This window comes from Excalfactoria chinensis, chromosome Z (assembly GCF_039878825.1).
Source record: "Excalfactoria chinensis isolate bCotChi1 chromosome Z, bCotChi1.hap2, whole genome shotgun sequence".
Lineage (NCBI taxonomy): Eukaryota > Metazoa > Chordata > Aves > Galliformes > Phasianidae > Excalfactoria > Excalfactoria chinensis.
In genome coordinates this window covers 6,437,823-6,451,079 of record NC_092857.1, presented here as the reverse complement: position 1 = coordinate 6,451,079, position 13,257 = coordinate 6,437,823, and the positions used below count along the sequence as shown (strand labels likewise).

The following is a 13,257-nucleotide window of genomic DNA, read 5'->3' as shown; positions in this document are numbered from 1 at the left end:
TCTCGCCCCTCTCTCCTGCCTTTAGACCTCATGCCCAAAGCCTTCATCAGACTGCCAGTCCCTCATGTACAGTCTTTTCTCCAACAACAACTCATTAATTTTACAAACAGTGAGCTCCATTTCAGCTTGGAATGTTCCTTTCTCTCTTCATGTTTGTCCATGTTTTACCCCTACCCTCAAAAACTTCATCTGTTCATATGAGGCATTTTCCCTCTCACCTGCAGCTGCTTACTCCAAAGCACATACATATCGTTATTTTCATTTTACAAGAGGTTCTGAACCAGCTAGCACTCACTCCTATAAGCATCATAGCTCCTTTACCAGTACAATACTTGCTAAATGGGATTTGATGAGCCCTGTCATCACATTATTTACTGTCCATAAAGGGAGGAATCCTGGGTTTGCAGATCTAACATCTAGTTCACACTTTGCATGATGTAGTGAGTGACTAAGGATAAACTAATTGTCCTTTGTGAGAGGGCCACTGTTCCGTGGGGAACACATTGTCCTTTCCAGTCCTTTGCCAACATTTCTAATGCTTCCATTCTTTTTCACTTAAAATGACAAACAGAAATGAGAATGAACACAAAAGTTTAAAAGTTCCTGAGGAAAGGAGTTCAAAGAGACTGATAAGGACAATGAGGTAGTATAGGAAACTATCAAAATTAAGGGCTACACTTGGCCAAGACACTCAGGGACCAGAATGCTACCAAGCAACTTCTGTAGCATTAAGACATCAATTTTTTAATTAATTTATTTATTTATTAGTAAGAAAATCAAATGCAGAAATTGAGGTGATACCTGAACCTGTTGTGGGCAGTTACAAATATTCCTGTCACTGATCAGGGCTGAGCTGAGCAGAGATCACCAGTTACTTTGCTATTACTGCTTAAGTTGTATATTCAGGAAGAGACACACAAAGCCCAGAAGCTTGGGTACCCAGGAGCAGACCAACTTCAATGGAATGTGACAGGACTTAGAAACATTACCTGGTTCAAATGCACTCAGGAAGGGTGGGACACGAGCAACAGACTGAATCACTGAGGACCAAGATTGTTATCACCCTGCAGCCATCATCTTTCCAAATATAGAAGGGGATTCACTGACAACCTCAACTTCTTATCTTTGCTGCTGACCTTTACTGAGTTACACAAGTGGCTTCCTGCAACCGCCAGTGCTTGGATTCACAGTTTACTATGCACCGCCTGCCTCCACTTTTATGGTTTGCACTTTTACTTTATTATCTTTAATTTTCTTCTTCCAACTCTTCAGTGGATATTAGAAAGTCAATACAAAACCTATTCTGGCCTTTTATTCTAAAATAACAGCACTAAGCTTGTTTATTTACACTGAGACAAGATGATATTTGTGACAGCCTTGTCAATAGTTCAATGGCATGATGCTAACTTTTTTCTTTAAACTCAAATACACTTTATTTGTGTGTGTTTGTCTGTCTCTCCAGATTAACTCCTGTTTTCTGGAATCAATATCAATATTCTCCAAAGAGCTGAAAAACTGCACAGAAGGCTTTTGAATGCCTCACCTTGGGGCAAAGGTGTGCGATCCCCATGAAGGAAGGGCCAGCTACTCATGCACTGAATTTTCAGTTCTCACACTGCCTAGTTGAGCTAGACCAGTGGACAGAATTAGCTTTTACCATCAAGTAAGCAGTATCTGGGATATCATAGGATACCCTTGTGAAAGGGCTTTTCCCTCTGCAAATTCAGATTCTTTTGTCTCCTAATCCAGCTTCCTGGTCTCCCCAGTCCTTGTGTCTATTATCTCTGTTCTTGCTAGCAGCTGTAAAATCATAGAATCACAGAATGGTTTGAGTCGGAATGGACCTTTAAGACCACCTAGTTCCAACCCCCTGCTGTTGGCAGGGACAACTCCCACTAAACCAGGTTTCTCACAGCCCCATCCAACCTGGCCTTCAATGCCTGCAGGGAGGGGACATCCACAGCTTTGCTGGGTGACCAGTTTCAGTGTCTCACCACCCTCACAAGAAAGAACTTCTTCATGATATCTGGTCTAAATCCACCCTCTTACAGTTGAAAACTATTTCCGCTCATCCTGTTTCTACATGCCTACATAAAAATTCACTCTCCAGCTTTCCTGTAGGTACCCTTAAAGAACTGGAAGGATCAGGGATAAGCAGGCAATATCCCTTCACTCAGTGTTTCCACTGGGAAAATATGTATCTTCACCCCTGTCTTGATAGAACTTGGTGCCCCACAGCAACCTGAGAAGGAAATCTTGGTCAAATTTAATAGCATCTATTTTCCAGTCTCACTAAAACTGGTACTATCGGCATCTTAGACAGGCCCTATGCATTTTGTGCCTCAGTTTCCCACCTGTGAAGAAGGATAAAATACAAAGCAATGTAGCGCTTGGTTATAGCTAATTAATTGATTAAATTATGTATGCTTTCATGTTAGCTACTCAAATTCTCAGTATGAATTGTCTGATTTTCAGAGGTGCTGCACATACATTTTCCCCAAAGAATTAAAGTCCTAGCAATGGCAAAAACTCAAACCATGAGCAGTGTATGTAACGCCTTCCTCACAAGATTTAGTACTGGGGTTGGAGCTCTCAGCACCAGAGCAACACTTCAGCCAGGGGAGCTACCTGCAGCAATGCAGGTTTCTCTGTTTCTCTGACATGGAGCCATCACCATTGGAAGCTTTTGCTGCTCCATTTTGGAGTTGGTTAAAAGTACGCAGATCCTCTAGGAATCACTGAAGCATATAGAAAGGCCCCAAGAAAGATTGTTCTGTGCTGAGAATTTTGATATGACTGAGATTCAGAGCACCTCTCAATCTCCAGACAAAAGGAAAGAATCTCCTACTTGCTGGCTAGGTGAAGGGGACTACACCCTCTTTAGTCCTACAGGGTAAATTGGAAGGGACCTGAAAACCCACTCAGTTTGGGACAGGTTCTAACAATGCTGTAGGAAGTGAAAGCAGGCAGGTCAGCTTGGCTAGAAGGGAATTTGTTGAGATCAAAAGGTTTGACTTAGATCAAAAGCCAGAAGTGAGGTTGCTCATCTGAACCATCTGAAACCCTCAAGGCTGAGGAATGGGTCACTGAATTGAGGGTGCTTTGTCAACTGCCCTTTTCTCAGTGGAAAGAAAGTCCCCAGCACATCCCTTCTCAGAGCCCTAGGCAGCTGCGATGAATACTGTGACACTATTTTATGCTCTCCGTATGCTTTCCTAGCTCCAGGTTATCTACCCCTTACAAATCCAAAGTAGCAGTCAGGCTCATTGCTTTCAAATCAGGCCCAGCTGCTCTCTCAGTCACCCGCTACGGCTCTTCATTTTTTACCACACAGTGTGGGAAGGCCGTCTTCCAAGAGAACACCCTCCTCCCTAGATGTTCTACAAACACAAGTGCTGACTTACCCAAATATGCAAAACCAAGTGTCAGGTGGACACATGCACTGACTTACCAGCTTAAGTATAAACTGATCCATTCATTTCTTTAGATAAGATAGGCACTGCAAGCCATGTCAGAAAGCCCCAGTGAGGCAGCCCAGGCTACAGACCTCTCAGCAAGTCTGTTGTGTTTGGGGTGGTTTGTGCTTGCAATCAGTAATTTCTGCTTCCCTGTCTCCCATGAAGTGTTTGCTTTCTTAAAGTGCAGCCTAAACTTGCAGAATCTGAAGACCCGTGATCCTTTTAAGAAAGATTCTCAGGAGTTTGATCACCTTTTGAAGAGAAAGAGGTAATTGCCTGAATGTGATCCATTTTCATTCTGTGTGGATCCTGGCGAATAAATGAATCCTATAACTCAAGACAACATGCTCCAGCTCTAAAAATGCCCGATGTTTAGCTTGAACACAAGCTGTAACTTGCTAATTGCACTTGTGCTTGCATACTTTTTCATGTTCTGCCTAGAACACGTAGCTTTTTTGTCTTATCTACTAGACCATCATTTTTCCTTGACTCAGGCCACAGACCAGAACTCACTGCATTTCCCATCCTGCTGCAAATGTTTTGCACTGTTGCTGTGTCTGCTCCAGAAGTAGTTACCTTTTCATACCAGCTACAAACAGCAGTCTGCCGACTTCTGTAAGGACACTGTGGAGAGAAGGCATGCTGCAAGGGCAAAGGTGGGTCACGAATTATTTTTGAACTCTGATTAGCAGTAAAGTGGTGCCTGAGAATAAATGCTAAACTGCGGAATTCAGATGTGGCTGGCTGATTATTTCCCATCTTCTGTTGACCCTAAAAGTCAATAAAGCTCCTGTACTACCCTTCTTTGAGATTCCCCTCTCCTCTCTATAATAGTGTGATTAAAATACCCTAGTTCAGGCCCAGCCTATTTTGATGGTTCCATGTGCCTCTTCCCTATGGATTTCTTTGCTCTGGCTGTCAGCCAATCAAAGCTTCAGCAATCTGATCAGCTGCATGATTTAATGAACCCTCCTTTCGTGGGGAAGGGCACATTCCTTTATAAAAACTGGTGAGATATCACATTTCACAGGATGACCTCTACTTTCATAAGATGATGGGAGAAAATTGGTTTTGGAAATCGAGGAAGATTGCATCTTGTGAAACAGAATCCAGAGAGTGACACAGAGACCACCTTTCCATTCCAGTCCATTTAATTTTCAGGTTTTGGTTTTGATGGGGAGCTAAATATAACTTGGGTCACTGGACCAGAAGCACGAATAATTAAGAAGGAACGAAGCCCCTCTCCCACTTCTTTACTCCAAGAAACTCTCATAGCAAATGTACTATACTCAAATCTGAATAAAGAAATAGAGCTTGTCCTCCACACCACTGCTGCAGTCTTTGTGGGGAGAAGTGTACTTTTATTATCAGTGTTCTGCAATGCTATTCTGCTGCTATTGCTCTGCCTAAAAGGTGGATTTGAAGAAGCAGAATGCAACGGTCCAGACATTCAGATTCACACACCTGGACCCAAATGTGTTGTCTGGGTATCAAAGCTGAATTCAAACCCAAAGAGTTTGGCATCTGGGTTATTTTCAGGGCCCTATCTTGAATTTTTGAAGAAATGAGGCTAAGATATCTAATGTTCATAACAAGTAGAGATTAACTTTGAGATTGTTCAGAGAACTTAAGAATGATTCTCTTTCATGAGGTCATAAACTTGATGCTGTAGGCTAAATAGAGTCTGACAGGCATGTTTGTTCAGGATACATTTATTACTGAGCTATCTAGGGACATCCACAATTACTGTCATGAGACGTCTGATGATTAAAGAGTAGAATGAGCAAAACGGAAGATTAAAGGCATAGAAAAGGGAGCAGAGATGTCTGTCTTCACTGAGAGTACTCATTTGAAAGGAAATTTAGAGCCATTCAGGAATGTGCATGGCATATGGTCATGCAACGAAACTTGCTGTACATTTTTTAGATATCACCCCCCTTCTTCCATCACCTTTTACACAAACAATAGACTAAGAAAGGGCACAAATCTTATGTTTCACATCCTGAGCTCTTAGAAGAACCCATCATGCAACATTTGAGCACAAACAGGGATGAGCTAGAGCTATTCGAGTGTTTGCCCCTCTGTGGAACCTGCTGAGTTGCTTTGTATCCTCAAATATCTACAAAACACCATTCACTTTCAGTTTCCACTCTTCCTGGCACAAATTGTTGGTGGTGGATTTTTTTTTTTTTTTTTTTGTCAGTACTGTTTCATTCCCAGATAACCCTATACTAGTTTCCTGATACCATCTGGGATGGAGCAGATTTCCTCCATAATCTCTGGATTTGGCTTTAGGAAAAAAACAACGTTGATAACACACTGATGTTTTAGTTGTTGCTGAGCAGTGCTGCACAGAGCCAAGTATGTTTCAGCTTCTTGCACTGTCCTGCCAGTGAGGTTCTGGGTGTGCACGAGGAACTGGGAGGGGACAGAACCAAGACAGCCAACCCAAACTGGCCAAAGAGATTTTCCATCATGCAAAACTACAAAACTGATTTGGCTGGGGGTCAGCAACTGCCTGGGCAAGTGGGGTGCAGTGACTGACCCTAAGGATAGGTGAACAGGGGAGAACATAACAGATTTGGGTTTGGTTGGGTTTATTCCACCTGAAATACAGGAAAAAAAGGATTTCCTTGTGTGTCCTCATGCCCTGTGTTCACTCTGTCCCTTTTTGAGTCAGACCTTCTTGGACTTGTTTTTCCTGGTAAGCTCCCCGGGGGGAACTAAGGAAGATAAAAGGCCCCTCACTGCCTCTGAGCTGCACTGTCATTTAAGACATGTTTTGATCTAAATGCATGCAGGGGCCGGTAAGTGTGCCAAGCTCTATATCATTGAGGATCCATTCTGAATAGTCAAAAATAGAGAAGTATAAATGAAGAATTAAAATATAATAAATGGGGAGCAACGGAGCGTGTCCCAAAGGATTTTTCCTCTAGAAATGCAGGAATGCCAATAGAACAGGCATGTTTTATAGGACATCCTGCAGCTGGCATGATGCAGCACAGCCTCCTCTGTTCCTTCAGATAAAAAGTTTTCAAAAGAGTGATCCACCTATAGAAATCCTGGAGCCAGCACAGGGATGCCCATGAAATGGCCCGTTCACAGCATACTGTACAAGAGCTGCTTCAAAAGTAACACCTCCTGTTTTATTCTGTTGGCCCACTTCATCAGAGACAGATGTTGGTGGTCTGGCAGTAGAGTTTGAACCTTCTCACCAATATTCCACTACTGTGCAACAAATTGCAGCAGAGGGGCCATCTGACAGCATGGCCTCTGATAGAGAAGTGCATATGTAGCAAAGGTGTGTCACTAATTTACTACATGATGGAAAAACAGCACCTGTTGGCATCCATTGATGCTTGCTGAACATTTATGGACACCAAACAGTGGATGTGAGCACAGTGAGGCAGTGGGTGATGTGTTTCAGCAGCAGTGGCACTGACAGGGGGTCACCTCTTCTGGTGCATGGGTTTACAAACGCGTCATACAGGCTCTTGTTCATCACTGGTGAAAATGCAGAACTAATAGTGGTGACTATGTTGACAAATGCTGTTTTGTAGCTTTATCAAATAGTGTTACTGTGCTCTTTGTATCTGTTCAACTTTCCATGGAAAACTAGGTATTACTTTCAGGACAACCTACATATATTCCCCTTCTGCTAATATCTACCTTTTCATTTCTTCATTCCTCAAGGAATATTTTTCCCTTTGTCTTTATCTAGAATGAGTGTGGAGAGCACCATGCCTGCAAATGGGATTGAAACAAACAGCAGAATAAAGAAAAAAAAAATGGTGTCCCTGGAGTCTCCTCACCTGCAAACACTTTTCTTTCTGTGTGTGCATGGCTACATGTGCTGCAACTTTATGACTGTGCTGGGTTCCCTTGGGAGCTTCCAACTCTCTTAATGCTTATGACCGCCAGTCAATTTCTATCCCGAAATATCCTCCATAGTAAAGACATGCAATAGGCAAGAAGAAAACAAATATTCATTACTCCAGGAGTTAAAGTAGCATCCATTTGGATTGCACATCTGTAAAAGGCCAATAAATTGAAGGCAATGCTCATAATTACATTTCAGGCCAGGCTGAAAACATGATGCATTCCTCTAGAGCAATTTGCTATTGTTGGGGTTTAGAAAATTTCTCCCTCCCTGCTGCTGCCAAAAGAAAAGAAAAAAAAAAAAAAAAAAAAAAAAAAAAAGAAGGAAAAAAGATTCTTCTTTTTTTGGATGTTGATGATTAAATAAAAGAGAACTGAATGGCAATAGTCATTAGACCAGCAGGAGGAATAAATAAGGAACATCATTGGTAGTTGTAAATAACGGATGCCGTTTTGAGCACAAAGCAACACATCTGGTAATTATTCTCAATTCCACTCCAATTGCTTTGATTTGGCGGCGTAAGGTGCCACAATGAATTCTGCCGTTATTTATTTATTTATTTATTTGCAAATCAGTGTTTAATTGTAAATTGCCTTGGAGGAATCAATGGGATTTATTGCTTCTGCCACGTGAGGTGTGAAATGTTTGCCATTACTGAACAATGGATTATTTTTTAATAATCTCTGCCTAACGTCCTCTTCCCTTGCAATAGGGTTATTTTATCATGGGTGGGAGTTGCTTTTGGCTCTCCTCATGTTCACTTTTTTGTTGTTTTTTCTTTTTGTTTTCCTCCTTAAACTTTTGAATGGCTGCTCATTTATTATGATATATCTCTTTATTAAGGCAGAGCTTAAATAGGACCACTCTGTAAAACCTTTATGTGTCCTTGCAGTTACTTTTAGGAAGACATTTTGGAGGGGCATATTTGGAGCAAACCAACACACACGGACTATTAACCAAAAAAACAGGAACTTTTTTTTTGCCTTGTCTTATACCTGTTTTTTTCCATTATTATTTTTGTTTGCCTCCAGAAAGCATTCTTCCTATCCAGCCTCACTCCCTCTTTAAAATTACAGCAAATCCCACCTCTCTGGAACAAAGGATAAATGGAGAAGGCAGTTTTCCTTTTCTTTTTTCTTTTCAATGCTTATTTGAAAGTTTTAAAAATTGAAAAAAAGAAAAAAAAAAAGAAGAAGAAGAAAAAAAGAAGACAGAAGACTTTGGTAGAAATTTGCAGTTACAAGAATTCTCTGGCTCTGACTGCAAGCATTTGTAGGTGACCCTCTCCTCATTCATGAGTTTCAATTAACTCTTACACATAGCATGACCAAACAACAACAGGGGTGATGGTGACTACTGCACCTTTAAAATGTCTCTGGGCCTCCGCTCCTCATCTTTGACACAGTAATAATGGACATTTTTTTCTGAATTGTCTGCTGAGATTATAACCATGCCAGGACTTCTCTTTTATTACAGTGCATACAGTACTTAGCAGAACAGGGACACAGTCACAGTTGCTTTCTCCAGATGATACTGTAATTACCACATTAATTTGTATAACAACCTTCAATCCTCTGGCCGGGACACTCCTTCCCCTGAGCCACACTTATTCCTGTACTAGACTGACACATCCTCTCTCCTTTGGACAGGATTCAGTTTGGTTAAGTCTCAGATGATTTTTTGTTTTGTTTTGTTTTGTTTTTTTTGTTTTAAGGAAAAGCAAAGGAAAAAAATAAATTAGAATTTTTGACTTTAATTAGGGAACACCAATTTTCATGAAACTGTCTTGATGTCAAAGCTAAAGAAGGAGAGAATCCCCACCCTTCAAGTTCCTAGTACTTGTGTAGTAGAATTACCATAATACTTCTTTGTGGATGTAGGGATGAGTTCCCAGACTGGGCTGCAGATCCCCAGACTTTTGAGGAGCCCAGCAAGCCCAGAAAAGAGACCCAGGGGAACATCGGAAGGGGAGGACCATCCTGTCTGTGAGCTAGACAGGCTCTTTTCCCTAGGGATGAACATAAAGTGGCCTCCTTGAAAGCCACTCTGGTGCAGAAGAGCAAAGTCACTGGAGCTGGGCACAGTCTCCCCTCTCTTCCTCTGATGATGATCACCATACATTTTGCTCAGCTGTGGAACGGAGCAGACGAGCTAATTAACACAATAAGTCATAAAGAGACGGTGCCAGTGGGGAAAATGGAGCTGCGTGAGCTGTCTGTATCTGTACCCTGAACAGTCTTTGTGTCACGAGATCCTAAATGTATGATTAAGAATGACAAGTGTTAACCCCTCTGGTCTGGGGGTCTCCCAGCTCTCCTGCTGCAGTGGTCTCATCCCATTTTCTTTCTCTGAATTACAGCAATTAGCAACAGAAAAGACATTAGTTCATCTGTCCCACATGCTCTCTCTCTTCTCCTTGGCCAGGGTGAAATGAATTCCTATATTCTTGCAGTTCATTGTCCAGCCAATTTTTAAATGGCTCACACAATGAAGATTCTTTTAAAAAGCTGTTTCATTGACTAATGCCTGTCTTTCAGCCCAATTACCTCCCATACATAATAGAATAAAATTTATTTTAGGGATAGGTGAGTCTGAGAGGTTCCCCTTGAAGAGCATTCATCAGATTCCTCCCTTGGGGCTGGTCTAACCCTCTATCCAGCAATCATATATTGACTGGCAGCCTGTATTTTGCCCAGGAGGAATGCTTTGGGTCTGAACAAGACTTCCACATTGGGAATGAAACTTCTCATAAGCAAGGGAAACAAAACCAGGACTCCCACTTTTGGAAAACAGTCTGCTTTGTAGCTGTTCTGTTTACCAAAAAGAAATTCATTCTGGGGGGAGGACTACATGGAGTATGGAAATACACAATCCTGATGATATTCCCTTGGGGAGATTAAGCTGGATTCAGGGCTGAGCATCACCAAAAGCCAGACAGAGTCACACTTGCAATGTCCCTTTTTAAGGACTGCAGCAATTAGTGTGTGTGAGAAGGGAAGAAGGAAGAGGAGCGAAGGAAAATGGAAGGAAAAAGGATTAAGTGTGTTACTCCAGATCATCCAGACTCAGTGGCTCTCAGGTCCTTACTTCCATCTTGCAGAAAACAAGGATTAAGATAATTCCTATGAACAGCTGAGTCAGAGGATCATCTTTGTTGCTATTTTTTCTTGGAATGAATGTCCCTGTTTAAATTGTACAAAATCATAATAATTGAAGATATACAGAACAGCTAGGTAAATTCCTTGCATCACAACCCATTGGGAACAAATGTCATTTTCAAGACATATTTGTTTTTTGCATTTGTTTTCCTTCTTTATAGCTAACAGTGCCTCACACTTAAATATCGCCTACAGGGAAAAAAATATTAAAACCTACAGAAGAGCTGATATAATGAAAAGGACTGAAAAGAGCACCTGACTAAAGAGGTTATTATTATTTGCCTTTATACACCCTCACATGCACACATATGCATTAACTCTTAGGAATCTCTTTACTAACAGCTTCACTGACACTTGATGGTTCCACTTCAGTAATGAGAATTTATTGCATTCTATCAATAAAAAGGATCAAAATTGGCCAGGAGCATCCCTTCCACTCCAGCAGGCATGTGGGCACCCCGTTTTATGCAAAAACTTGGGTTTGACACAGAGCTCTCTGATAGCAGCAGTGGTGTTAACATGAGCTGCGCTGGGTGAGATCTTTAGGTTTATTTTCTACCCTCAGTCATGAATAAAATTAAAAAAAGAAAAGGAAAAAGAAAAAAAGAATATTATGTGCTGAAGCCTGATTCTGGCAAGTGGGAAAAATTCTCAGCCTACAGACAGGTTTTGTTTTTTTTTTAAGTGAGTTATATAGAAATCGTTCACTTTTGGAGAAGGGAGGGAAGTAATGCTTCCTACATTCAAAAATAAGGAATCAAAGCTCATTTTTAGGATACACCATTCCAGAAATTTCTGTTTCTGTTCAAGTCCTGACTTAAATCCCCAGAAGATAAAAGGCAAATGAAGCACCCTAACTATCAAATATTAACCAGACTCAAAACACTCACTGGTTCCAGAACTTAACAGTGAGTCTGAACATACCCAACAATGGCAGACTGAAGGAAGAATGACTTCCAAATCCCAGATTAGTTTCACTCTTCATAAAGCAAGAGACTTGGAGATGGGCATAACTTTTAAATGCAAGTATGCCTATTATAAGTCACCATGGAATAGTTCTCTTGGAGGCTCTGGGACTTCAAGCCAGGAGATCCATCACTTGCATTAAGGAACACACTACTTCTGCAGTGCCACTGCCATTACTGAAAGATATTTACTATGAAAATAGCTGAAGACATCTTAGTGGCATTTCACAGAGACTGAGACAACGCAGTTTGATTTAGTCTGGCCTAAGAAAATTTGGTTTCAAAGTCTGTGGGTCAATCAGTCTTGAGAAACTAAACTCTGGTGGTGCTCAATCTGTTGCCAAAATGGGCATAGCCAAGCATGGCCTGAGGGAAACTGGTCACTGAGGTGTCTCTATGATATTCCAGTTCAGAGGTATGTTCAAAGACTCACTGCATTATCGGGAACTGGAAGGAAGGGCTTACAGAATCACTGGCTCTCACACTTGCAGCAAATGTGAAAAAGAAGCTCTACAAACCCTGCAAAACACCAGCCATTTTTTTCCCTACCATTTCAGGGAGCACTATCATATGCTAGCTAGCACAGAAATTTAATTATTTCCTATAGGGCTTCGGACTTCGGATGCCTTTACAATTCTACCTCTTAAGCAAAGACCATCTCACAGGGGTTGGTGGACATTATCCTTACAGTATATCTAAGACCGAGACAAGTAATATCACTGTTTTAACATCTGCTGAGGGCAAAGGTGATTTTCCGTTGTGTTGGCTGTGCTGCCAGATGGCAAAGGTTATAATCTTGACCTGCTTGACTGGGATTTTGCTCGTAGGTCATTTTCCCTCAAGTGAAACTGTACTAAGGGGAATGATGCTAAGATTTAGGTAATTGCAGGTAACTTTGCAAAGCTTTCTCTTCTTCCTGAGTTGCTTCCTCACATGGATTCAGAAAACGCTAGAGACAGGTATGCCTCATGTCATCCCCATCTTCAGGTAAAGACAATGAGGCTATCTGGACGAAAAACTGGGTGGGTATTGCATGATTGTAAGGGGTATTACCTGAAATGAACTTTTATACTCTTTCATACTTAGCAGTCTCAGATTGTACTGAGTACCCACATGCCATCACTCAAAGCTGGAAGATGACCTCTGGCTATGCCTTGCATACTTGATTCTCACTTCAGTCTTGTGATAAACCACAGTGACTTTCTGAAACTTTTCCTCATCTATTCCTCATTCGCATTCACTAAACTGAACACAAAAGTTGATTTCTTCCCTGCTTTTTATTTAAGCTGCTTTTGCAGTTGCCTTTCAGGGTGCACACAACAGCTGCAATGGACAGCTTCCAGTACCTGATTTTTGAAATAAGCTTATACCTCATCTTCTCCCTCTTCTCTAGAAATTTGGGAAGAGACATACACCACCAGCTGGGGACCTCATAAGTCAATATTTCTACATGTGAAACACAGAATCTGTGTACACAAACAGAAGTATACAGATGGACTAATATAATACTAAGTCAGCTTTGGAAAAAGCAGCAATAAAATTAATAGATAAAATTTATCCTCTCTTGGTGACTTTGGCAACAGGTACCTTGCTCAGGCCTTCCCTTCTTTCACATCTCTGGCTCACAGCTGAGGGTTTCTCTGTATCCTAATCCCAGGGCAAGATATTCTGTTTACTTAAAGAGAGCTGCTGCTTCATTTGAAGTTGGCTTATTAGTGCCACACTACCCATAATGATTGTCACATAAAGGGTTTGTTTTCAGCAAATAAACCTCAGCTTCTGCAAAAGGCCATGTT

At 41.3% G+C, this 13,257-nt stretch overlaps 1 protein-coding gene across 14 annotated transcripts in view; it reads right to left on the bottom strand.

The window, feature by feature from the left end:
- Window positions 1-13,257, bottom strand: part of CELF4 (CUGBP Elav-like family member 4) — a 716,695-nt gene that overhangs the window by 273,703 nt on the left and 429,735 nt on the right. The window lies entirely within an intron of this gene.